Genomic DNA, 25369 nt, shown 5'->3' on the forward strand with positions numbered 1-25369 from the left:
CAATTGCCCAACAAATAGGCGTCGTACTCTAGAAGACCGTTGATTTAGCTATCACCATGACTCGTCTCAGGGATGAAGCCGTGCAAGGGAACCGCTCCTTGGAGCAATCAATGCAACCGTCATCATCCAAATCAAATACCCTGTTACAAATGTACCCACGGTGGACGATGGAGACATTTGGTTAACATGTGTCGCTTTGCTGTTCAAAGCAAAGAAGTTGCAAACCCTGTTGCTGCTTAACCTTCAAGTTCTGCTTCATATGTCGCCTTGGCATCTAGCGCCTCAACTTCATGAACTTTCTACCTTGTGCATCGACTTAAGCACGCCTAGTGCAAGGTGTCGAAGCACCTCTCATTACACAAATTCCAAAATCCATGTAGGATCTTTCTATCCTCATAATTAGATCCTTGTGGGTGAATATCACTCAAATCAGAGCCCTTAATTGAATTATTCATATGCCTTAATACGTACATTACGATTTAATAAGGACAAAGCCGAATTCTTATTAAGATCTTCCTATCTTCATAGTTAGATTCTAATGATTAAAGTGCCAAATGGAATCCACGGATTGGATTCCTGGCGTGCTTTAAATATCTGTGTCCAAAGATAACAAAGTAAAGATCAAGTTAAACAATTATGTGATTATGTGCTTATGTGCTTATGTGTTTTCTTATATGTTTTGTGTTTTTATGTGATCCATCCAAATCCTCGTAGAATCTTCCATATCTCATATGAGGAATTCATAGTAGAATATCCAAAGGTACTATCTTAAATCCTTAATGGACTTTTACGTTGTAGTTAAGTCCCTTAGGTTATGAAGTACTATTCTATAATTGGACCCCTTGAGTGGTCTAGTTAAACAGATTGATTTGAAAATCTGGTTAGGAATATCATATGGTGATATAACTGAAAGTATCCCTTAAGTGGTCTATTTAAGGAGATCGTACGACGGTCTAGTTAAGAAGATCATGTGTTGATCTAGTTAAAAAAATCGTTTGTTGATCTAGTTAAAAAGATCCTTTGGTGGTCTAGTCAAGTCGCTTCATGTTTATTCAATTGATTTTTCCCCTACACATTATGAAATGAACTGTGTGGACTGTGCAAGGAATTACGTAATTATGGATTCATACATAATTATGGAATTCAGTGCACAGAAAACACAACAAGTTTGTCATGTGTTAAGACCTATAGTGACAAGAATAATGATACGGGAGAAGTCCTGGTCCTTGACCGATGTCATTTTATCTTACACTCCACAATTCTGATTTCAAGCACACACAAGTTTCCTATGATAAGTCTTCATAAGAAACGTTCCTCTGTCCGTAGTTCGAAACCCCATGTTTTGATACTACACGGACTTCACTTTGAGGGTTGACAATTTCGCTAAGAATCCTAACATGGCCCAGATTTTTACTTAGGGTTCAATGGATTTATTTAAAGGCGAAACCATCACAGCTGTCTTCACAAGTTTCCTCTAAAATTAAATTTCGGGACGAAATTTCCTAAAGTAGGGGAGACTGTGACACCTGTGTCACTTCAACCATCAAACAAATACCAAATTTATGAAACATTGTGTTTCATACTTGGGATTTGTAAAAATATGTGTATCGTTTGCACATATCAATTCATGTTCGATTCCAAGCTTTAAATCGCTTTCTAGAAGGTTATACGCGCACTGATGTGTAAATATTACCAGTTTAATGCAACGAACACTCTGGAATAGCTAAATAGCCTTAACATACCTTAAATAACCTTTACATAACTTAGAAATAACTTGTGGACGGTTTGGTGTGTTGAAATCAAGTTTATTCGCTTACAGGGACTAATTTCGGCAAACTGCGAAAGTATGCCGATTTGTACTGTAGCGAACATTCCGGAACTTGATCATAAGTTAAATATGCCCTAAATATCCTTTACATAAGCTTAGAAAGAGGCTTTGAGATGTTTTGTGCGCAAAAATATACTTTCTTGATCAATAGGGACTAAAAGCGTCAAAAAGTGCACAAGTTTGCATTTTCGCGCATATCTTACGTCCTGAATATATCCCGATATCCAAAAATTTATGTAATCATTAAAATATTTTATTTTAGTGATTGTCATGATAAAATTCCATTCGTCGCGTAATTTGGATCGTTGCGTTCATTACGATTTCCGTCGTAATTAACCGAGCAAAGCAACCGTACGACCAAACAAACCGACATCCGAGATGTTTTTGAGCATATTTTAAGTTCCCTATACTTTAAATTTATTTTAGAGCCTTGAAATTGGGTTAACGGGGCTTAAAATTGCAAAAAAATCAAATTTTACAAGTGCAGGGACCATTTTTGAAATTCTGACCAGATTCAATGAACCTAGTCAAATTTTGAAGTGTTAATGGTTTTAACCCATGGTTTTACAAAACCACGGGCTGGCATTTAATGGTATTTTTGGTACTATGGGCCATTCTAGGGGCTCCCATGGTTTCACAAAACCATGGACACATGTGAACGGCCTAGATCGAAGCACGTTATTCGATGAACGATCTTAACGCTTGTGCCAAATCTATAAATACCCACCATAGTTTTACTTATTCCTCATTCAAATTTAATCTAAGATGCTCTAAGTTAAAGCCTTTGCTTCATACCTGAGCTACTTGGATCAAGATTTGCTTACGGGGACCCTTTGTAAGTATTCCTTCGTTCTTTTCTTTCGTTTTAGCTTAAAAGTCAAACTGCGTTTGACTTTCTGCATTGACCAGTTTATGGTCAATGCGAAGTTCGTTTGAACTTCATAACGTGAGCGTAATCACGATGGTTATAGTCCCTAGTGACTATACCTACTGATTACCACGTTATCTAGGCTCAGTGACGAGTCGTAGTTTCGACCAAAATGCGTATTCTTGCGTATTTTGTAACCAAACTACTTCTAGGTATCAAAACCATTTGTTTTGATACCAAAACCTATTTTCTAACTTAACTAAACATGTTTTAGCATGTTTAGCTCGTCACTTTTAGATTAGTGCTTGTATAGAGTCGTAAGTCAAGCGGATTAAACACCCGCTTAGACTTACGAACTAGACCCGTTTGGTCGATCTTTAGGATCCGACCAAACAGATTAGGTGACCATAGTTGTATAAGGAATAACCTTCTGAGGTTATACCTTATGGTCACTTCGTTTAGTTAGTCATATGATAGGTAGTTTATATACCTTAGGAAAATTACCAAAATACCCTTTTTATGCATAATTTATGTTTAAGCATATGTAACCCAAACTTTGGTCACTTAACTGATTATGCAACATAATTAAACATGTTTAGGTATATAATACTTGTCATAGGACTAGTTAGGCGGTCCGAACGCGTTTTACGCGAACGACGCGTTAAAGTAGCGCAAGCTACCTAAACGGGTCGTAATGGATCGTAAGCACTTAGGTTAGGTTTCTTTTTAGTATGTAGGCCTTGTTAAACCATATCATATGAGTTCCCACACTCATTTATTTACGAGACCTCATCCTATCCGATCTTCCGATTTAGGTCCGGTTTATTTATATAGTTACCTATATTAGGTGTCGTTTGATTCCGTGCTCCATCTAGTTTGCTTGGTCGTTGTTCAAGACTTCTAAGCACTCTCAAGTGAGTACATTGTCCCCTCTTTTACTGTTTTCAAACTGTTTTGGGGTGAAACATGTGTACCTATTTGTTATGTTCTTGTTTTCAAAAGTATAATTGATTATACATACTAGTACTTATCTTTTTACAAACTGAATGATTATTTATGGTTTAAACTCTAATTTTTCCAAAGATTATAAAATTAAATTGTTGGATAGTACTTATTTTATGTTCAGCAGACCGATTGGTAGTATGATATAGCGCTATAGGATTTGACACCCCATTCCTGTTGTCATGGAATGTCTGAAACCAATTTATTTTTCTCCATCCAAATAGGGATTGCCTTTGTGGTATTCCTATAGTCTCAAAGGTGTATTTTGATGCACTAGGTCTGAATGAACTCTTAAATCACATTATTTTTGTATATTTATTTATCCTCTCAAAAGTATAGTTTGATATGCTCTCATATGTGATATTGTACAAAACCAACATATATTTTTGTTAATAACCAAAACATAGTTTAATATGTTATTTACAAAACCAAAACATAGTTTAATATGTTATTTATAAATCCAAAGTATACTTTTGTTATACTACTGAAAATTATTATTTTTGACAACTAAAGTATATTTAATATACTATTTGTTTAACAATTGGGTTTTTGTAAGTGTTTAGATAACGGGACGGGTGTAATGTAATGCCTGTGAGATACATAGGTTTTATTGTAATTAGGATTCATGACTTATAAGTTTAAGGAAAAATGTTTAAGAAAAGTAGTCATGGTCCTTGAAAAAGGTTTTCTTTTATAAATCATACTAAAATTTATATAAAATCAGATGATATAAAGTAATAATACATAGGTAAATAAATAACTAAGTAAAATGAGTTTGTATAAAATATATTGTTTGAAAAACAATATTTTGATAAAAAGGTTTATAGTATATGCAAAAATATACTTTGGTTTTAAGAAAGTCGAATAAGTAATATATTAAAATATATTTCCGTTTTAAAATCATTTACCCAAGTGTACTAAATAACGCCACGGTATGTAATGTGATGAAAACACTTATATATAAGAAGTACCAGCGGCGTATCTACCATGTTTTCATCACATTACACCCGTCCCGTTATCTAAACACTAACCAAAACTCAATTGTTAAACAAATAGTATATTAAATATACTTTAGTTGTTAAAAATAATAATTTTCAGTAGTACATTAAAAGTATACTTTGGATTTATAAATAACATATTAAACTATGTTTTGGATTGAAAATAACATATTAACTATGCTTTGGTCTTGAAAATAACATATTAAACTATGTTTTAATGATTAACAAAATATATGTTGGTTTTGTACAATATCACATATGAGAGCATATCAAACTATACTTTTGGGAGTATAACTAAATATACAAAAATAATGTGATTTAAGAATTCATTCAGACCTAGTGCATCAAAATACACCTTTGAGACTATAGGAATACCACAAAGACAATCCCTATTTGGATGAAGAAAAATAAATTGGTTTCTGAGATTCCATGACAACAGGAATGGGGTGTCAAATCCTATAGCGCTATATTATACTACCAACCGGCCTGGTGAACCAAATAAGTACTTTTCCAAACATTTATTTTATAATCTTTAAAAAAATTTTAGAGTTTAAACCGTAAATAATCATTTAGTTTGTATAAAGATAAGTACTAGTATGTATAATCAATTATACTTTTGAAAACAAGAACATAACAAATAGGTACACATGCTTCACCCCAAAACAGTTTGAAAACAGTAAAAGAGGGGACTATGTACTCACTTGAGAGTGCTTAGACGTCTTGAACAACTACCAAGCAAGCTAGAGGGAGCACGAAATCAAACGGCGGTGGTATTCTTGTTTGGGACATGTGTCAGCATCACGTTTACAGTTTTTGGCCTCTACAAGTGCTTTAGGTCATTTGAACACTTGTGATATTTCTGATTTAGTGGTTGCAAACATGCTAGATTTTTTGCTTTGCCTTTTGAGAAAAGTATCTCTCGTTCAGTTGCTCCTTTCGATCTTGGGCATCCTGATGTGTGGGGTCCGTCACCGGTATCCACTAAGGGTGGGTCAATTTATTATGTATATTTTATTGATGATTATACCCGTTATACATGGGTGTACCTTATGAAACGTAGATCTGAGTTCTTTGGCATTTACAAAAAAATTAAAGCCTAAGTTAAGACGCAACACTCAACTACGAAAAACTGCTTCAGGTGTCACTTAGGAGATGAATATACCTCAATTGATTTTACCCAGTTACTTGCATGTAACTGGACCTGAAATTGTGTATTAACGGTACTAACCACGTTACTTTTGAGAATGAAATGAAGTTGCAGGATAGTTATCTTTTGGCTTTTGAAGGTTCGTTGCCAGGATGCAATGGTTGAATTCAAGATGATAATCGAATGGAATAGCTTACGTAGTTAGAATGCAATATGGTCTTTTATAATATATGTATTAAATTATGTATGATGTCACCATTTACTAATGTATTGGTTGTATATGGTGACCGAAGGTTACACGGATCATCATTATCATCATGAAGGATAAGTGGGTGAAGATCAACTTAAAGAATATGGATTGTACAGAAGGGTGGTCACGTAGTTTGTGTTAGGGTTATATTTGATACATTAATTAAGGATGAATGATCTAGTTCTATTAAAGGAGTCGTTTTAAATGGTTTTCAAGTATGTTAGAACATTTATAAAGAAATAATTTTTGTGGTTCGTATTTCCGTTGCGTCTTTTCAATTAAAACGTGTCGGGATCCTACATTATATATCCGGAGTCTTATAGCAATTGAGTTCCCACTCGCCGAAGCCAACCACCAGTACTTAGTACTTGGTAAAGTGTCGGTAGAAACGGAGCTCATATTAACCTAAGGCAACCTTCCGTAGCTACCGAGTTTGTTCTGACTATAGCCAACCGTAGCTACCTATAGATCAACAATATTCATAAAATTTGTTTTTTGAACTTTCGATTACCCGTTTGTAATATGTTGGTGATTAAGAAATGATCAACTACATATACTTATAAAACTTCTTTTTAAATTTGGATTTTCTGTTACCTGTCTATATAATGTCGAGGATTACCTACAAATATTTATAAACTTTATTATTTATTAATACTTTTTTTGTTTTTTTTATAATATATCCGTCCGTTACAATCAGTAATTAGGAATGGTATTTTGTTTTTGGTGATAGTCAATTTTGTAGTTGGGGTTTATTTACTTCAGGGAAGGTTATTAGCAGTTTTACATGATTTTTGTGTGATTACTTTGTGAACTCTTTCATATGAGACTGGAGGGTATAGAGAGCCTCATCTCTAAGGTGATGGGTCACCACATAAGCAGGGATTGAATGGGATGGACCTAGAGGGGTGGGGGATGAACCCCTTTATATATATATGTATGTATGTATAGCTGTGTGTGTGTGAGGAGAGAGAAACATGGCCCGTCGAGCACGTCGTGTGGGAGACGGAGAGGACACACCGGGCCTATGGGGGGCGGTGTGGGGGTGCGGCGCAGGGCCACGCCAGGCCTAAGCCGGCCCCATACCTTCCGGTCTTAGTCGTTGAATTACTATTTGTTGGTGATTTGATATGAAAAGAAATGGGAACAGAAAATCTAATGGATCATTTCGAAAATCTTTCTTTGTTAAATTTGTCAATTGATGGTATTGTTTTTTATGTTGAATTTTCGATTAAAAGATATTTAATTGATTTAAATACCGGCCCTATCTAATATATATTCAACACACGTATATTACTTCTCACTTATAAATTACAAAGAGGAAAAAAAGGACATATAAATAACAGATGCATATGAGCTGATAAGGCTAGAGGGTATGGTGCCTATCCTTCTTTGGAGAATGATTCGCCACGTAGGCGCCACATCATAGTCCTTCCAAAGATGGTTTATCACACAAAACTAGTGGAAATGGGAGGATGATCCTAGATGATCATACTCCACCACTTTTATGTTTTTTTTTTATTTTTTTAATCTTTTATTTTTTTTTAACATTTAACAAATAAATTAACAAAATATTTTCATTAATATTAAAAAACATTACAAAAACCTAAAAAAACATAAACTTAAAAAAACATAGACTAAAAAAACATAAACTAAAAAAAACATAAACTTAAAAAAAAAATCCTAATATATTAAAAAAAAAGCTACTAGTCTTCGTCTTCCATGTGGTCGTCTGGTTCGTTTTGAGCATTGTTCCAAATGTACTCCACCAAATCCGCTTGTAGGTTATGATGTGTGTACTCGTTACGTAGAGCGAACATGTTCAAATCTTGTTGTTCCCCACTAACTAGAACAGAATTTCCGCTAGACGCGTTTTCGTTGTACTCGCATATCGCTCTACCTTCGTCTTCAATGACCATGTTATGAAGGATGATACAAGCGTACATAATGTATCGTAACCTCTTTGGTGTAACCGAACGTGGTGGATGTTCAATGATATGCCATTTTGTTGGGATTGAACCCTATCAGAGGAACAGATAATTAAAGCCAAAACTGGATCAGAGCAGTGGAACCTGAATAAGCATATGTTTACATACAAATCTCTCCCCTTGAAAGTGAATTCAACATCTGCTGACCTCCTATCTGCTGATCTTGCTAAATGCTGACCTACAACTGCTGCTCAAGTAAAGACCCGATGAAAGACTAAAGCCCTGCTGATTCAATCTACTGCTTTGAGTCAAGCACTGCTGATCCGGACAAGTGCTGCTGGGTTCACAACAGTAGAAGGTTGCAGCAGCTGATCAATGGTCTGTTTTGTAATGTAATGTAGTAGTAGTAGTTAACACAACAGTGTTTGTATAGATCAGAGGTTAGAGTTTGTTAGGAGGTTAGATGTCACTTTCATGGTGACGTCAGCTAAGATGCTCAGTAGTTTGCAAGTGCCTATAAATAGTTCAGTACTTTGTACTGTTCTATTAGCTCTTTTGCACAATCGTCTTCTTTGCATGAACAAACAACTGAGCTCTGGCTGAGGGGGAGTTTGCATTCATTCATCAATCATTGTAATCGTTGTTGAAATAAATTCAATTTCGGTTCATTGTGTAAAGATGTTTGATCAAAGTATTACTCTCGTTTGATTGTATGCAAAGTTTGTTTTCACCATAATTCCGCTGCACACTCATCCACTTTCACTTTAATTACAAACACAAAATACAATCAAAATCAAACTCAGATCCAACAATTGGTATCAGAGCTAGGACAGTCAAATTTGATTTAACAATCATTTTGACGTAAATAGTTCAGCTCATAATAGTTGATACTGATCGTTTGTTCGTTTGTTGAAAAACAGAGCAAGGATTAATCACCATTAAATTTGATTTCTCAGTGTCTGTAAAACAACAAGAATGACGTCACAATCTCAGGATGATAAAAACAACATCGGCTCGCTTTTTAAACCACCTATGCTAAAAAGAAATGAGTACAACATCTGGCAGAGGAGGATGGGTCACATCCTCGCTCAACAAAGCACAGGTTGTTGGAGGTCTGTTATCTTTGGTCCCCATGTTCCCACAGTGCCAAGCGCTGAGGATGCTAAAAAGTCCGTTCCAAAACCAATTGAAATTCATACCGAAACCGACTTTCAAAAGATCGAACTAGATGCTAAAGCGTTTAGCATCATAGCATCAGCGCTGCCCAATGAAATATATGCTGGACTGTTACACTGTAACAGTGCCAAAGAGTTATGGGACGCGCTTAATGAACAGTTTGGGGGAACCGAAGAAGTCATAGAAAACAATAGGGAAATCCTGAACCAACAGTATGAAACATTTTGCCATGTTAAAGGTGAATCACTGACGCAACAATTTGAGCGTTTCAGTTGTCTCATCAGTGAACTGAGGCTTGTTAATACCACTTTTACAAACTCAACTCAAAATAGCAGGTTCCTCAGGTCACTGCCAGAAAAATGGGACACCATAGCTTTTGTCACCCGAAACTCACCTGAGTTCAAGGATCTGACCTTGACCCAACTCCATGGTCGACTCCTGACCTACGAAAGGGAGTTGAACCAGAAAAGGAAGTTACAAGAGTCAGGAAAAACCGTTGATGATTATACATTCGGTAACACTGCTCTTTTGGGTCAAGAAGAATCTGGGAGTAGTGGTAAGGATCAGGGTTATGATCACTTCATTGACATAACTGCTGGTGCAAATTTTAACAACCCTGATCCTCACTCTACAAGTTATGCATTCACTGCAAACGAAAACCAAATGTCAGACAATCTAAGCTTTGAACTCAATGATCTACAGCATTTTGACCCCACTGATTTAGAGGAAATGGACATCCTGCATCAACTGGCCTTGCTAAGTGTTAGAACTAGCAAATTTTATAAAAGAACAGGGCGAAAGTTCCCAGGTTTACATGGGAATCTAAGGGTTGGGCTGGATAAATCGAAAATAAAGTGCTACAAGTGTAATAGGTTGGGACACTTTGCTAGGGAATGTAGGAGTCAAACTACTGGTCCCATAATCACTCATCCTAGCTCAAATCCTAGACCTCAAAATCAAGGCACTGTGCACTATGCCCAATATGCCCCAGCAGCTCAAGTGAACACTGCTCACTATGTTGCTGCCCCTGTGCCAGTGCATTATGTCCAAACCACTGTTCCACAAATCCAGTATGTTCAAACCCCTGTCCCTCAGGCACAAGTGCAGCCTGCACCTCAAACCACTGCTCCAGCAGCAGTACAACCAGATCAACAAAGTTTTTTCACTCAAGGGTTTGTTGACTGGAGCAGTATGCCTGAAGACCTAAGTGATGAAAATTTTGCACTCTATGCTTCCAATGTTTCTTCTAATAATAAATTTTGTTTGATGGCATTAGAGTCAATACAGGAGGGGGTTGAAACTGAGGAGGAACAGCTGGAAATTGAAACAGTGGATGAGGTGACTGAAGCAGTGGTTACTGCTGTGGCTGGTGAACTACTGTTGGAAGAAAGTTCAGGTACCCTGATTGAACCACTGACAGACCCATGGTCAGAAGAGAACAAGGAAGAAAAGAGAGAAGAAAAAGCAGGTGAGAAAGAAGAAGCAGCTAAAGATGAAGAAAATCCTCAATGTGATTGTGCAATGATGGTTGCTGCCAAGGTAACACCTCAAGTTCTTGAAAAACTGTGTTCTGACAATTGCATTATTGCTTTTGCTAACATCAAAGAGGTGAACGAAAACCTTCGGGATAAAATCTTAACTGATGAAGTCAAATTTGAAAGATCTCTAAAAGAACTTAAAAACAAATTGACTGAAAAGGACAAAGAGATTAGCAGCTTGAAAGAAGAGCAGAGCATAACCAAAACCCAACTCCAAACTTTGGTAGAAAAATACCAAGTTTGCAAAAAGGAGTTAGAGCCCACCCAGATCACATGTGAGAGATGGGTGGAATCATGCAAAGGGTATGAGGTTATGCTTGAGAAACAGATAAAAAGCAATGTGAAATTTGGGGTTGGCTATAGAAAACATGATGATGAAAACATTGCTTTTGAAAAATCTGTTCAAACCACTGATGTAACCACTGAGTTCATCCCCACAAACAAGAATGGCCAAGAAGTGAAAATCACTGACAAACTTGGTAACAAAATCACACTTGACAGACCAATGGGATCCTCTACTTTTGAGGAGCTTGAAAATCATCAGTTTAAACCTAAATGATCTGATGAGTGTGATATTCTTGAAAATTTCAAGCCAATGGACTTTACATCAACTGATGGTGTCAAAGCTCCAAAAGCTAAAGTCATACCTCTCAAGGACATTCCAGCAGTGGTTAAAACCTCTGCTGCAAAGGAGTCTGAAAAGAGAAAGAAGAAAGAAAAAATTGATAACTTGTTTTGTGAATTCTGTGAGAAAAGGAACCATCTAACAAAAGATTGTTTCCACTTAAAAGCTTATGATATAAACCGAACAAGTGTCATAGTTCCAGCTGAAAGTTGCATTGTTTGTGGTAAAACAAACCACAAAACTCAAGCATGTGTGTATCTCAAAAACTTTGATGTGAAAAAGAATGAGTACCTTGCTAAAACATCCTTGAGTCCATCAGCATCATCATCTGTCAAATTCACCAAAAAACAACCACTGTTTGTACCAGTTCAAACAGCTGTCACAAAACAACTGAACCAAACATCTGTCAAAAGAGATGTTCAGGTTACTGATGCACCCCCTGCCAATCAGTTCAGAAAAGGCAAGGAAAAACAGTCTTACCAAAGGATTCCACACGTTTATGAGGCCTACAAAAGGCCCTCTAAACCTAAAGTGAATAGGCATCCTTTTGGTATTCAGCAGGTGATTGGTCAAGACCCTCAACAGTGGTTAGCAAGAAACAGTACTAAAACTGTCCAAACCCCTGACCTAACCACTATCCATCACTCTGCATCCATACCAGACACTGCTGAATCCCCATCCAAAGCCCTGTTGGCTTTGGAGCCCTTAATGAACTAATCCTTTTACTTCATGTGCAGGGAGCTTCTACATGCTTTGATAGTCTTTGGTATGTAGATAGTGGAGGCTCCAGGCACATGACAGGATGTAAAGCCCTCCTCAAAGACTTTAAAATCCATGGAGGGGGTGATATATCCTTTGGGAATAATAGTAAAGGGAAAGTTCTAGGGTCTGGCACAGTGCAATCTGGAAATGTAAAATTTGAAAATGTCAATCTAATAGACAATCTAAAATTCAACCTTCTGAGTGTATCACAAATGAGTGACAAAGGGTTTGGGTCATTCTTCACAAAAGATTGTTGTAGGATTGTTGGACTAGAAATGGTCAAAAAGATTGAAGCAATAATCAAAACTGGTCACACTAAACTTGTTGCTCAAAGAAGTGGCAATGTTTATGTTGTTGATATGTCAAAAGAGTGTCCCAGAGCTGATGCCTGTCTGTTCTCAGCTGCCTCTAACAAAGAGACAGAACTTTGGCACAGAAGGCTGGGGCACACAAATCTTAAGACAATCAGTGAAATCTCAAAAAATGGTTTGGTGAGAGGCCTACCACAAAAATTGTTTTCATGTTCTGAACATTGCATTTCTTGTTTAAAAGGAAAACAACATAAAAGTTCTTACAAGTCCATTGAAGAGTCCAAAACAACCCAGTGTTTGCAAATGCTACACATGGATTTGTTTGGCCCAGTTCAAGTCATGAGCCTCAAAAAGAAAAGATATTGTTTGGTTATTGTTGATGACTTTTCTAGGTTTACATGGACTTTCTTTTTGCACTCCAAAGATGAAACTGCAGGCATTTTGCAAGACTTTGTGACACAGGTTGAAAAGCAATTTGATCTTCCAGTGAAAAGCTTCAGGAGTGACAATGGCACAGAATTTAAAAATAAGGAGTTGGATGCCTTCTATGTGAAGAAAGGGATTGTAAGGCAGTACAACATCCCTGGAACACCAGAGCAAAATGGGGTTGTTGAAAGAAAGAACAGAACTTTGATTGAGGCTGCCAGAACCATGCTTGCAGATTCAGGTTTGCCACTAACTTTCTGGGCAGAGGCAGTAAACACTGCTTGCTATGTCCAGAACAGAGTTTTAATAAACCCCAGGCACAAAAAGACTGCTTATGAAATTCTGTATAAAATCAAACCACTGATCTCATATTTCAAGGTGTTTGGCTGCCCATGCTTTATTTTGAACTTAAAAGATTCCATTTCAAAATTTGCAGCCAAAATTGATTGTGGTTATCATCTGGGATACTCAACCACTGCCAAGGCATACAAAGTGTTCAATACACGGACCAAGGCAGTGGAGGAGACTTTGAATGTAAAGTTCAATGAACTTTCATCAATGAGAATCCCAGCAAATCCTGCAGATCTGTTTGATCTTGAAAAATTTACTTTTGAAAATACTGCTGTCAAGACTAACATTGCAGGTCCATCAGAGGATACAACACCAGACTATGGGTATGAAATCATCATCCCTCAAAGGTCTGCCACAAAGGGAAAAGCACCAGCTGTTCAAAACAGTTGTCAAAGCTCAACCACTGCTACCTCAACAGTTGTTGACCAAAGTAGCCCATCCACCACTGCTTCCACATCCTCAAACACTGCTGACAAAAGTCCTCAAACAGTGGATAAAAGTCAGCAGTTGTCCACTTCATTACCTCCTATTCCACCACCTTTTGAAGCCACTACTGGGTCATCAAAGTCACCAGTAGTGGTTAGCTGAGATGATACACATTTGCAGCCTTCACCAACAAATGCCATCATACCATACCAAGAAGATTTAATCTTCTTGAGATCTCATCCACCGGATCAAATCATTGGCAACATCAATGAAGGGGTGCTCATAAGAAGCCAAACCCAAAACATTTGTCTTTTTGCTGGTTTTCTATCACTTCATCAGCCAGTCAAGTACCAAGAGGCACTGAAAGACAACAGCTGGGTAGAAGCTGTGACAACCCTCACTAAACCAGGTATCCGTACGACTTAATTAATAATTAATTACTGCTTAATTGTTGTGCTTGCTTGAAATTACTGATGAACTGCTACTTGATTTCTGATACGTGTACATGTCTGCATCATACTTTAATTACCGTCACTACATTATTTACATGCTGAATCTTAGTGACAAACATGATGCACAAAAGCACAGTAGCACTACAAACAGATAACCTATTGAACATGCTGATAAAGCCAGCATCAGGCAGACACTGCCTCTAAGGCCTGTATGAGCCAGAAATATTTCACTACACTAATAGTGAGTGTAGGGATACAAGGGTTGTAGAACTGCGTCTCTAGGGATAAGTTACAATGACAGGATGAGCCTAGGACATACGCTAAGCACAAAACTCAGCACTTTAATAAACAATTCAGCTTTTAGCTAACTAATAAAGTGCCAAAACATGAGAAAAATATTACTAGACACTTTCCAAAGTGTCGGGAATAAGTTGTGTCACTAAAAATGGTATTAACGACACCCTAAAGCTTTGTTAAGCACTTTGACGGATTACTATCCAACCGGACAACCGGACTATACCCGGAACATGAAAATATTGTCAATTACATTATTTATCTTTTTTCTGAGCCAGTTAGGGTCCCTGAATACCCTAACACCCGCCATAAAGCACAACGCATAACTAACCGAGTTAATCTCTAACTTAACTAGATTAACCTAACTATTATCTAACTAACACTTGAAATCTAACCAAACTACCCCCCCCCTTTACAAACCGTCCCCAAGAGGGGGACATAGTTATCCTAAACATGATTATTTTGTTTCCTATGTCTAATATCTAAGAAGCATAAAAACCCTTGGATAATGTTCTTATGTTTGCCTATAAGATCAAGGCTTAATCATTCATATCATTCATCACCTAAAGTTCACAACACACTCTCCTCTCTCCCTCTAGAGACTCTCGGCCGAACCACACCACCACCAACCCTCCATCATTCGATTTCCTTCTTCACATTTCAAGATCATTCAAGTCTCAAGGATCACGTATAAGGAGTCTTGGTGCACTCGGAGCTTAAAGGACCTCACTCTCTTGCTTTTATCCGCCCGTTTTGCGTCTAGATTCTTCCCTAGCCTCGAGCTAGTGGTATGTTGCTTAAATTACCTTCTTGAACTATCTTAAAGTGGTTAAAACGATTTGTAATGGTTAAAACTAGTAATCTTACAAGATGATACATTAAAGTTTACTAAAAATGCTTGTAATAATGGATAAAAGCTTATATGGTGTGTAAAACTTGTAGTATTTGATTTGTGTGGTTATTTGGACCCGATCTATGTTGTGGTAGCTCGGATCATCATTTAACCCGGGTTGGTCATGATCATGGATCATGACATAAGGTTGTTTTAGAAGTAACAAGGGTTAAAAGATGAAACTCTACCACGCACGAATCATGAACTTGTGTAAAAGTGATTTTACTTACAAAATAGTGTTTAAAACTAGTAGATCTACGGACCTACAAGTGGTATTTTCAAAGGACCGAGTGTCAAGGAAATTATGTTTTCTAAAAAACGGATCTTACGTTAACTAGAATGATTTTTAGAACACACAGGTGTGTAAACACCTGTGTAGCACAAAGTTTCGACAAAATAACAATTTTTGTAAAAGATGACGAGAAGTTGTGAAGACGGAATTTCTTTAAAAGCAAAGTTTTTACGAAACCGGACTAATTTATATAAAGATCCGCTAAAAGTAATGAGATTTACTTCGTATTTTTGGGTAAATCACAAGTTCATGAAATCTTTGCGATTAACATGTTATGGACTAGTTGATGTGTTGAATATTGTTTTGGTTAAGTAAGAAAATGGTTGGTTTGATTTATAATAGAAAATGATACGCTTGAAAGCGTGGCCACCTCCAGTTAAGAGGAAACTCTGGCGAAATTTTTCCAAAAACCTAACACTTAGAATTATTTTCACTATAAGTGTTAGAAATACTTTTTGACATGTTTTCAAAATATATAAGTTTCGCCACGACTTTATTTACAAATATCGGAGGTGGGGTTTTCACAAAATTAAACGTGATAAATATATATTTAGTAAATATATTTTTCACAACGTCAATTATCAACTATTTTGTGAAGTGTATAAATATTATTTTTAGGGTAAAAATAATATTATCGAACGTTAACGAATCCAAAATAATACGAACGCCTTCACGATAAATATATGAGTTACACCGGTAATTAATATTACCACTCGATCGTTAAAACGTAACTTACGCATTTTACGGAAATATTTATGAACGCGTATTTTCGTTAAAGTATTATTTTGGGGAAAATTATGTGAAGCAAAAATATAGTATTTTTGAGAAGAATATTTATATTTTGAAGTTAGAAGTAAGATATATTTTAAGTGAGACTTAATAACATATTTCGAACACACATGTATTAAATCCCCCATCCTTGGGAAGGAAAATAATTACCAAGTATGCGCAGAATGTAAACACGAAATAGTTGTCTAACTATTTCCCAAAACTTCGACCATAAAGCTAAGGCACGGCCGTCCGTCTAATAGAGTTAGTACATGTAGGTCATTGCACAGCTGCTTGACTTGGAGTATTACTTGGTAGAGACGCACCGTTGTGAGTTCATGTCCCCCTTTTCTCTTAACCGTTGTTGATTTTTCAACTTACATGTATTTCAGGGAATTAAAGGATCTGGCACGGTATGGCACGTTTTCCCGCTGCACTAGTACGAGGTCATCCGGTTTTAGGGAATGTGACTCTTTCCTGGATAAGTCACAGTCCTTAAACTGTGTTTATGTTATGTTGATGTTTATGTTTGTTGAACAATGTTTATGTTGTTAGGGTATGTTCCGTTAAAACAATGTTGTTGTTTTTGGATTTTAAAACTTAATTGAATGGATGATCTTGCATGGTTTTTATTCATATAGCTTTGTTATGGTTAAGCTATGGTATTAAGAAGTCACACCAAATTAACCACGCTTCCGCAAAGCCAGGGTGTGACAGCTTGGTATCAGAGCTCTGATCATAGCGAACTAGGATTCCTTCTCGAGTCTAGACTATGATCACTAGGGCTCTCACGAAAACATTTTTACTGCATACCACTTAAGTCCAGATCTAAAATGTTTTTACAAACAAATGTTGAGCACATTTTATATATTATTTTTAGGCTCAGTCTTGGAGGCTGAGGCTCGGTCTTGGAGACCGAGGCTCGATCTAAGAGATCGAGGTAGATGGCTAGTGAGACTAGGAAGAGTAGGCTCAGTCTTGGAGGCTGAGGCTCGGTCTTGGAGACCGAGGCTCGATCTAAGAGATCGAGGTAAATGGCTAGTAAGACTAGGAAGAGCAGGCTCAGTCTTGGAGGCTGAGGCTCGGTCTTGGAGGCCGAGGCTCGATCTAAGAGATCGAGGTAGATGATAGAGCAGTCTTAGAGGCTGGGAGAATTTGGCTAGTGCGACTAGGAATGTCAGTCTAGGAGACTGGGAGGCTAGTGGAACTAGGAGAATCATTTGATTGTTTATTGTTGACTAACATGTTTATATGATTATATGATTGATTGTTATACGTATATGTGTTTGTGTTACAAACGCCATGCCTTCATCATGTACTAGAAAGATGGACACTACGAATCCCATGGCCATAGTATCAGACGACATAGTTTCATCGAAGCACGAGGTGTACATTTCCGATGCTACCGGCACAGACAATGACGACTTTCAGCCCTTTTGCGCTGCCTGAAGTCATAGCAGAGCCTACTGATGGCCATCTTGTTGGGAATTTGCCACTCGCGGTGATCCCTGCTCCTGTGCCCCTTGCCGCTTATCCTGTTGTTGATATGCCCCCCCCCCCCCCCCCCGCCGTGGCCTCTGACGATGATAACGATCTACTAGAGGAGGACCCATTCGAGGGCGAGGCCCTATTGCTGCTGGTATTAGCCTACTGCTTGCGGACGCTCCTGCAAGGGAAACTCATGCCCATTCCCCTGTCCCAGACTCATTTGAGTTTCTGACATCTGCATTTTCGCATATACAGGGAGTGCAGCACCATTCACACAACGCCGACCCTGATACGGCATCATCAGCTGCACCGGTTCCCGCACACAGCCTTGAGTTTGATCACAGTATTGAGGGTGATCCTGTTCTTCCACCTGGTTTTGATCTAGACCATGACCTTGAGTTCATACACTTAGACCAGCCCTTGGAGGATCCTGTAACCCCCTGTGATGGTTGATCCAGCTGATTTTGAGATGGAGTTTGTTGATCCGGAGCCAGCCGTGGCCCTGAGCCAGGCGTTGCTCTTGACCCCGCGTTGGAGCATGACCCTGTTCATGCCGATGCACCTGCTGTTGCTCCTTGATTGATCATCTGCTTGGATAAGAGAAAATTGGGGTAACTGTGCAAGACAATTTATTATTACGGGGGCCCACGTAATAACGACTTGTAGTGCACAGAAATCCTGGTGGACTCTGCGGGTCAAGCTAATGAAAACCAATGTGGCAGGAAATAACTCGAACACGAATGACCAAGGCGATGAAGCCTCGAGTTCATTCTATTTCAAGCAACAAGCCAAATTGGCAAGCCTATGTGAAGGCTCAGAAATTTATTGCCCCACCCATACATTGAGTATATTTACGTGTAAAATTAGGTGAGTACATGATGACTTATGGTGCTATGTATCTCATAGACAATTGGAAAGTTGTCTAACCCACTTCATGCCATTTCGGAAGAAGAGAATGCCACCCAGGCGTGACACAAACACCAGTATGTTGCCAAGGATAGAAGCCGAGCTGCAAAACGCAACTCACAGGAAATTGCACGACATGAAGCTCTCCGCTTTTAGCACAGCAATGGCACTACTGGAAATAACCCTCCAACTGACTGCACCTATGAGCAGCACCTGAACTTCAAGCCTTTGAACTTCGACGGAACAGGAGGCGCCGTTACATTTGTTCGTTGGTCCGAAAAGATTGACTCCATTCTAAGAATGACTAACTGTTCGCCCCAACAGAGTGTTACCTTTACCTCGGGGTCATTTCTAGATGGCACACTCTCATGATGGGACCATCAGGTTCAGGCCCTTGGCACAGATGCTGCTTATGCACTGAGCTGGGACGAGCTCAAGGAGATGATTGAGAAGAGATATGGTTCTAGGACTGGAATTCAGAAGCTTGAGATGGAGTCCTGGAATTTGAAAATGGACGAACCAGAGATTCCTGAACATGTCCAAGCGATCGCACGACTTGCCTAGGGTCGTCCCCTACTAAGTCATTGATGTTGTATGATACAGTTGGGTACCTGTAAACCTTACATTTTGGTCTCGATTTGTGGTAATGCAATCGCAATGATCTATTGTTTATGTTCTATAACATGAGATGTTATGTGCTGATATTGTTGAATACATACGAACGTTTTACCTGCTATGACCTAACCTAGTGAAACATCTTTTAGAAGATGCCACCAAGACGTGAAATGCGCATGCCCACCTCAGGGGCGGAACTTCAAAAGATAATTGCTGCAGCTATAGCACAGCACGAGGCCCTACGCTCCGAACCTAGCAGAGGCACCTCAGAAAATAACGGTTGTTCCTACTGGCACTTCCTCAATTACAAGCCTCCGAAGTTCGACGGCACTGGGGGTGCCATAGCTTTTGTGAAATGGATTGAAAGTATGGAATCCATCTTTCGAATGAGTGGTTGTATGCCAGAACAACAAGTCCCATACGTTACTGAGTTGTTTCAAGATGGAGCTCGATTATGGTGGAATCTTCACGTTTGAATAATGGGCCTAACTACAGCATACGCGTTAACTTGGGATGAGTTGAAAGGGATAATGCGTAAGAAGTATTGCACCCAAACAGAAACACAGAGGTTGGAAGGTGAATTCCAGAGTCTGATAATGGAAGGTCCGAAAATGTTGGAATTCATGCAAAGACTTCATGATTTGGCACGAGTCGTTCCGTACTTGGTAGAACCAGAATTGAGGAAATTAGGACATTTCATTTGGGAACTGGCACCTCAAGTCCTGAGCTTAATGACAGCATCTACGCCAGCAACAACTATGGCTGCAAGTAAGATGGGCTTGGCACTCGTTACGGAAGTCATTAGACTAGAAAAACTTGCAAACCCTGACATGGAGACTCACGTCGAGTCACCCGGAGGTAACAAGCGGAAGTTTTTGAACTTTAAGCAAGGCACTAGCGGTGTGGTTAAGAAAGGGGAATCAAGCACGCCAGCTCAGGTTACAGCTGGTAGTGGGAAGAAAGGAAAAGGATACATGGGCACCCAGCCCAAGTGTAATACCTGCCAGCACCACCATTATGGCCATTGTGGTTTGAAAGTTTGTGAAGCTTGTGGAAAGACTGGCCACTTGAAGGATTCTTGTTGGGCCATAGCTGGCCAGAGAGGCCAGGGAGGATTCGGAAACAGAAACACTAACCGGGGCGGAAATGGAAATCGCCCACAAGGGAACAATGGAGGTCATGGAAATCGAGTTAACAATGCTAATCAAGCGGGCGATGTGAATCGTAATAAGAGGAATAATCAAGCTGGTGGAAATGGGCAGAGATCCGGATGCTTCAACTGTGGTGATCTTGGGCACTACAAGAGGAACTGCCTAGAGTTGAACCAAGCCCGTGGAAGAGTGTTTAATATTGAAGCAAGGGAAGCACGCCAGGATCCTAATGTCGTTACTGGTACGTTCCCTGTAAACCAACGCTATGCATCCGTTTTATTTGATACTGGCGTCGATTATAGCTTCGTATCATTAGAGTTTAAGAATATGCTTGGTTTAGCCGCTAGTAAATTAGATATTCCGTACGCGATCGAATTGGCTAATGGAAAGTTGGTAGAAGCCAATGAAGTTATCAGAGGTTGTGTGATCGAATTGGGAGAGCGTGAGTTTGCTTTGGATCTGCTACCAGTCCAGCTAGGAAGCTTCGACGTGGTGGTAGGAATGGATTGGTTATCAGGCAACAAGGCAGAAATAGTTTGTCACGAAAAGGTTGTTCGTATCCCAACCGAAGATGGTGAAACAATTGTGGATCACGGAGAGAAGCGTGATACGCCGTTAAGGATTATCAGCTGCCTCAAAGCGCGAAAGAGTTTGCAGAAGTGATGTGCTGCCTTTCGGGCACACATTGTAGATAAGAAAGCTGTAGAACCGAGAATCGAAGACATCCCTGTCGTGAGGGAATATCCAGAAGTCTTCCCAGAGGACCTGCCTGGATTGCCGCCTCAGAGGCAAGTAGAGTTTCGCATCGATTTAGTCCCAGGCGCTGCACCGGTGGCTAAGGCACCTTATAGACTTGCCCCGTCCGAGATGCAAGAACTGTCAACACAACTTCAAGAGTTGTTAGACAAGGGATTTATCCGACCAAGCTTCTCGCCTTGGGGAGCTCCAGTTTTGTTTGTCAAGAAGAAGGACGGTAGTTTTCATATGTGTATTGACTACAGAGAGTTGAACAAGCTGACGATCAAGAATAGATACCCTCTGCCAAGGATTGATGATCTGTTTGACCAACTGCAAGGCTCAAGCTTTTATTCAAAGATCGATCTTCGATCTGGATACCATTTGTTAAGGATACAAGAGGAGAGTCTCCCGAAGACAGCCTTCAGAACTCGTTATGGACACCACGAGTTCCTAGTTATGCCGTTTGGGTTAACAAACGCACCTGCAGCGTTCATGGATTTGATGAATAGAGTTTGCAAGCCGTATTTGGATAAGTTCGTGATTGCGTTCATCGATGACATCTTGATTTATTCAAAGACGAAGGCTGAGCACGAACAGCACCTAAGAGCTATTTTGGAGCTGCTGAAGAAAGAACAGTTGTACGCCAAGTTCTCTAAGTGCGAGTTTTGGCTACGAGAAGTACAATTCCTTGGGCACGTGGTGAATGGAGATGGAATCCACGTGGATCCCACCAAGATCGAAGCGATTAAGAATTGGGAAACGCCAAAAACGCCAACCGAGATTCGAAAATTCTTAGGTTTGGCTGGCTATTATCGGAGATTCATTGAGGATTTTTCAAAAATTGATCAACCATTGAAGCTCCTCACTCAGAAGGATAAGAAGTTTGATTGGGGAATCAAACAGGAAGAAGCATTCCAGATATTGAAAGATAAGCTTTGTAATGCGCCGATCTTATCGCTACCAGAAGGTACAGATGATTTTGTGGTGTACTGCGACGCTTCGCGTCAATGATTGGGTTGTGTGTTGATGCAACGCCAAAAGGTTATTGCTTACGCATCGCGTCAATTGAAAGTACATGAGAAGAACTATACCACACATGACTTGGAACTTGGTGCAGTAATTTTTGCATTAAAGATCTGGAGACACTACCTTTATGGTACAAAGTGCACAATCTTCACAGATCACAAGAGCCTACAACACATATTCAACCAGAAGGAGTTGAATATGAGACAAAGACGATGGGTAGAGTTGTTGAATGACTACGACTGCGAGATAAAGTATCACCCAGGAAAGGAGAATGTGGTCGCCGATGCCCTAAGTCGAAAAGAAAGGATCAAGCCCATAAGGGTTAGGGCTTTAGAAATGATAATTCAGACCAATCTTTCCTTGCGCATTCGTGCCGCGCAAAAAAAAAAAAAAAAAAAAGCTCTCAAGGAAGGAAACCTTGAAGAAGAATATCTCCATGGGATGGAGAAGCTATTGGTACCAAACAAGGAAGGAACGTTATGTTTTGAGAAAAGGATTTGGGTTCCTTTGTTTGGAGGTTTAAGGAAGGTTATTTTCGATGAAGCTCACAAATCGCGGTACTCTATCCACCCTGGAGCGGATAAGATGTACCAGGACCTTAAGGATTATTACTGGTGGCCTAGGATGAAAGGCGATGTTGCTGTTTATATGAGCAAGTGTTTAGCATGCGCTAAAGTGAAAGCGAAATACCAGAAGCCTTCAGGACTTCTGCAACAACCAGAGATTCCCAAGTGGAAATGGGACCAAATCTCCATGGATTTTATTACAAAGTTGCCAAGGATGCCAAGAGGCCACGATACTATTTGGGTAATAGTGGATCGATTAACAAAGTCAGCACACTTCTTACCTATCAGAGAGAAGGATAATACGAGCAAGTTGGCCGAAATTTACATGAGAGAAATTGTTACGCGCCATGGAGTACCTCTCTCAATCATCTCTGATAGAGACGGAAGATTCGTATCAAGGATTTTGCAATCCTTCCAAGAAGCTTTTGGCTCACAATTGAATACGAGCACCGCATTTCACCCATAGACCGACGGGCAAAGCGAACGGACGATACAGACTTTGGAAGACATGCTGAGAGCGTGTGTTATGGATTTGGGCGATAGCTGGGATAAGCATTTGCCGTTGGTTGAATTTCCATACAACAACAGCTACCACGCCAGTATTGGTGCCGCGCCATTTGAAGCTTTATATGGACGCAAGTGCAGATCACCGCTTTGTTGGTCTGACGCAGGTGATAGACAGTTGGTTGGTCCTGACGTGGTCTAGGAAACCACAGATAAGATTGCACAGATCCGAGATCGCATCAGTGCGGCTCGTGACCGTCAGAAAGCCTACGCGGATCGAAAAAGGAAACCTCTGGAATTCGAGGTAGGAGATATGGTTTTGTTGAAGGTATCACCCTGGAAGGGTGTGGCACGCTTTGGGAAGCGCGGGAAGTTGAATCCGCGGTATACTGGTCCGTTTAGGATTTTGGAAAGAATTGGGTTGGTAGCATACAAGCTGGACTTACCTGCTGAACTAAATGGTGTTCACGATACATTCCACGTATCAAATTTAAGGAAGAGTCCAACTCAAGATACCGTTGTCATTCCTACCGAGGAAATTCATGTTGACGACACGCTCCACTTCGTTGAAGAACCTATTAAGGTTACGGATTGGAAAGTGAACAAGACCCGCTGGAACAGTGTCAAGCTCGTCAAGGTTCGTTGGAATGCCAGACATGGTCCTGAATACACCTGGGAACGTGAGGACCGGATGAAAGAGAAATACCCCCACTTATTTCCCAAGAACCCTGCGACTAGAAGCAGAACTTAAAATTTCGGGACGAAATTTTTCTAACGGGGGGAGAATGTGACAACCCTCACTAAACCAGGTATCCGTACGACTTAATTAATAAGTAATTACTGCTTAATTACTGTGCTTGCTTGAAATTACTGATGAACTGCTACTTGATTTCTGATACGTGTACATGTCTGCATCATACTTTAATTACCGTCACTACATTATTTACATGCTGAATCTTAGTGACAAACATGATGCACAAAAGCACAGTAGCACTACAAACGGATAACCTATTGAACATGCTGATAAAGCCAGCATCAGGCAGACACTGCCTCTAAGGCCTGTATGAGCCAGAAATATTTCACTACACTAATAGTGAGTGTAGGGATACAAGGGTTGTAGAACTGCGTCTCTAGGGATAAGTTACAATGACAGGATGAGCCTAGGACATACGCTAAGCACAAAACTCAGCACTTTAATAAACAATTCAGCTTTTAGCTAACTAATAAAGTGCCAAAACATGAGAAAAATATTACTAGACACTTTCCAAAGTGTCGGGAATAAGTTGTGTCACTAAAAATGGTATTAACGACACCCTAAAGCTTTGTTAAGCACTTTGACGGATTACTATCCAACCGGACAACCGGACTATACCCGGAACATGAAAATATTGTCAGTTACATTATTTATCTTTGTTCTGAGCCAGTTAGGGTCCCTGAATACCCTAACACCCGCCATAAAGCACAACGCACAACTAACCGAGTTAATCTCTAACTTAACTAGATTAACCTAACTATTATCTAACTAACACTTGAAATCTAACCAAACTACCCCCCCCCTTTACAAACCGTCCCCAAGAGGGGGACATACCTGTCCTAAACATGATTATTTTATTTCCTATGTCTAATATCTAAGAAGCATAAAAACCCTTGGATAATGTTCTTATGTTTGCCTATAAGATCAAGGCTTAATCATTCATATCATTCATCACCTAAAGTTCACAACACACTCTCCTCTCTCCCTCTAGAGACTCTCGGCCGAACCACACCACCACCAACCCTCCATCATTCGATTTCCTTCTTCACATTTCAAGATCATTCAAGTGTCAAGGATCACGTATAAGGAGTCTTGGTGCACTCGGAGCTTAAAGGACCTCACTCTCTTGCTTTTATCCACCCGTTTTGCGTCTAGATTCTTCCCTAGCCTCGAGCTAGTGGTATGTTGCTTAAATCACCTTCTTGAACTATCTTAAAGTGGTTAAAACGATTTGTAATGGTTAAAACTAGTAATCTTACAAGATAATACATTAAAGTTTACTAAAAATGC

The sequence above is a fragment of the Helianthus annuus genome, chromosome 15 (genome assembly GCF_002127325.2).
Source record: "Helianthus annuus cultivar XRQ/B chromosome 15, HanXRQr2.0-SUNRISE, whole genome shotgun sequence".
Classification (NCBI taxonomy): domain Eukaryota; kingdom Viridiplantae; phylum Streptophyta; class Magnoliopsida; order Asterales; family Asteraceae; genus Helianthus; species Helianthus annuus.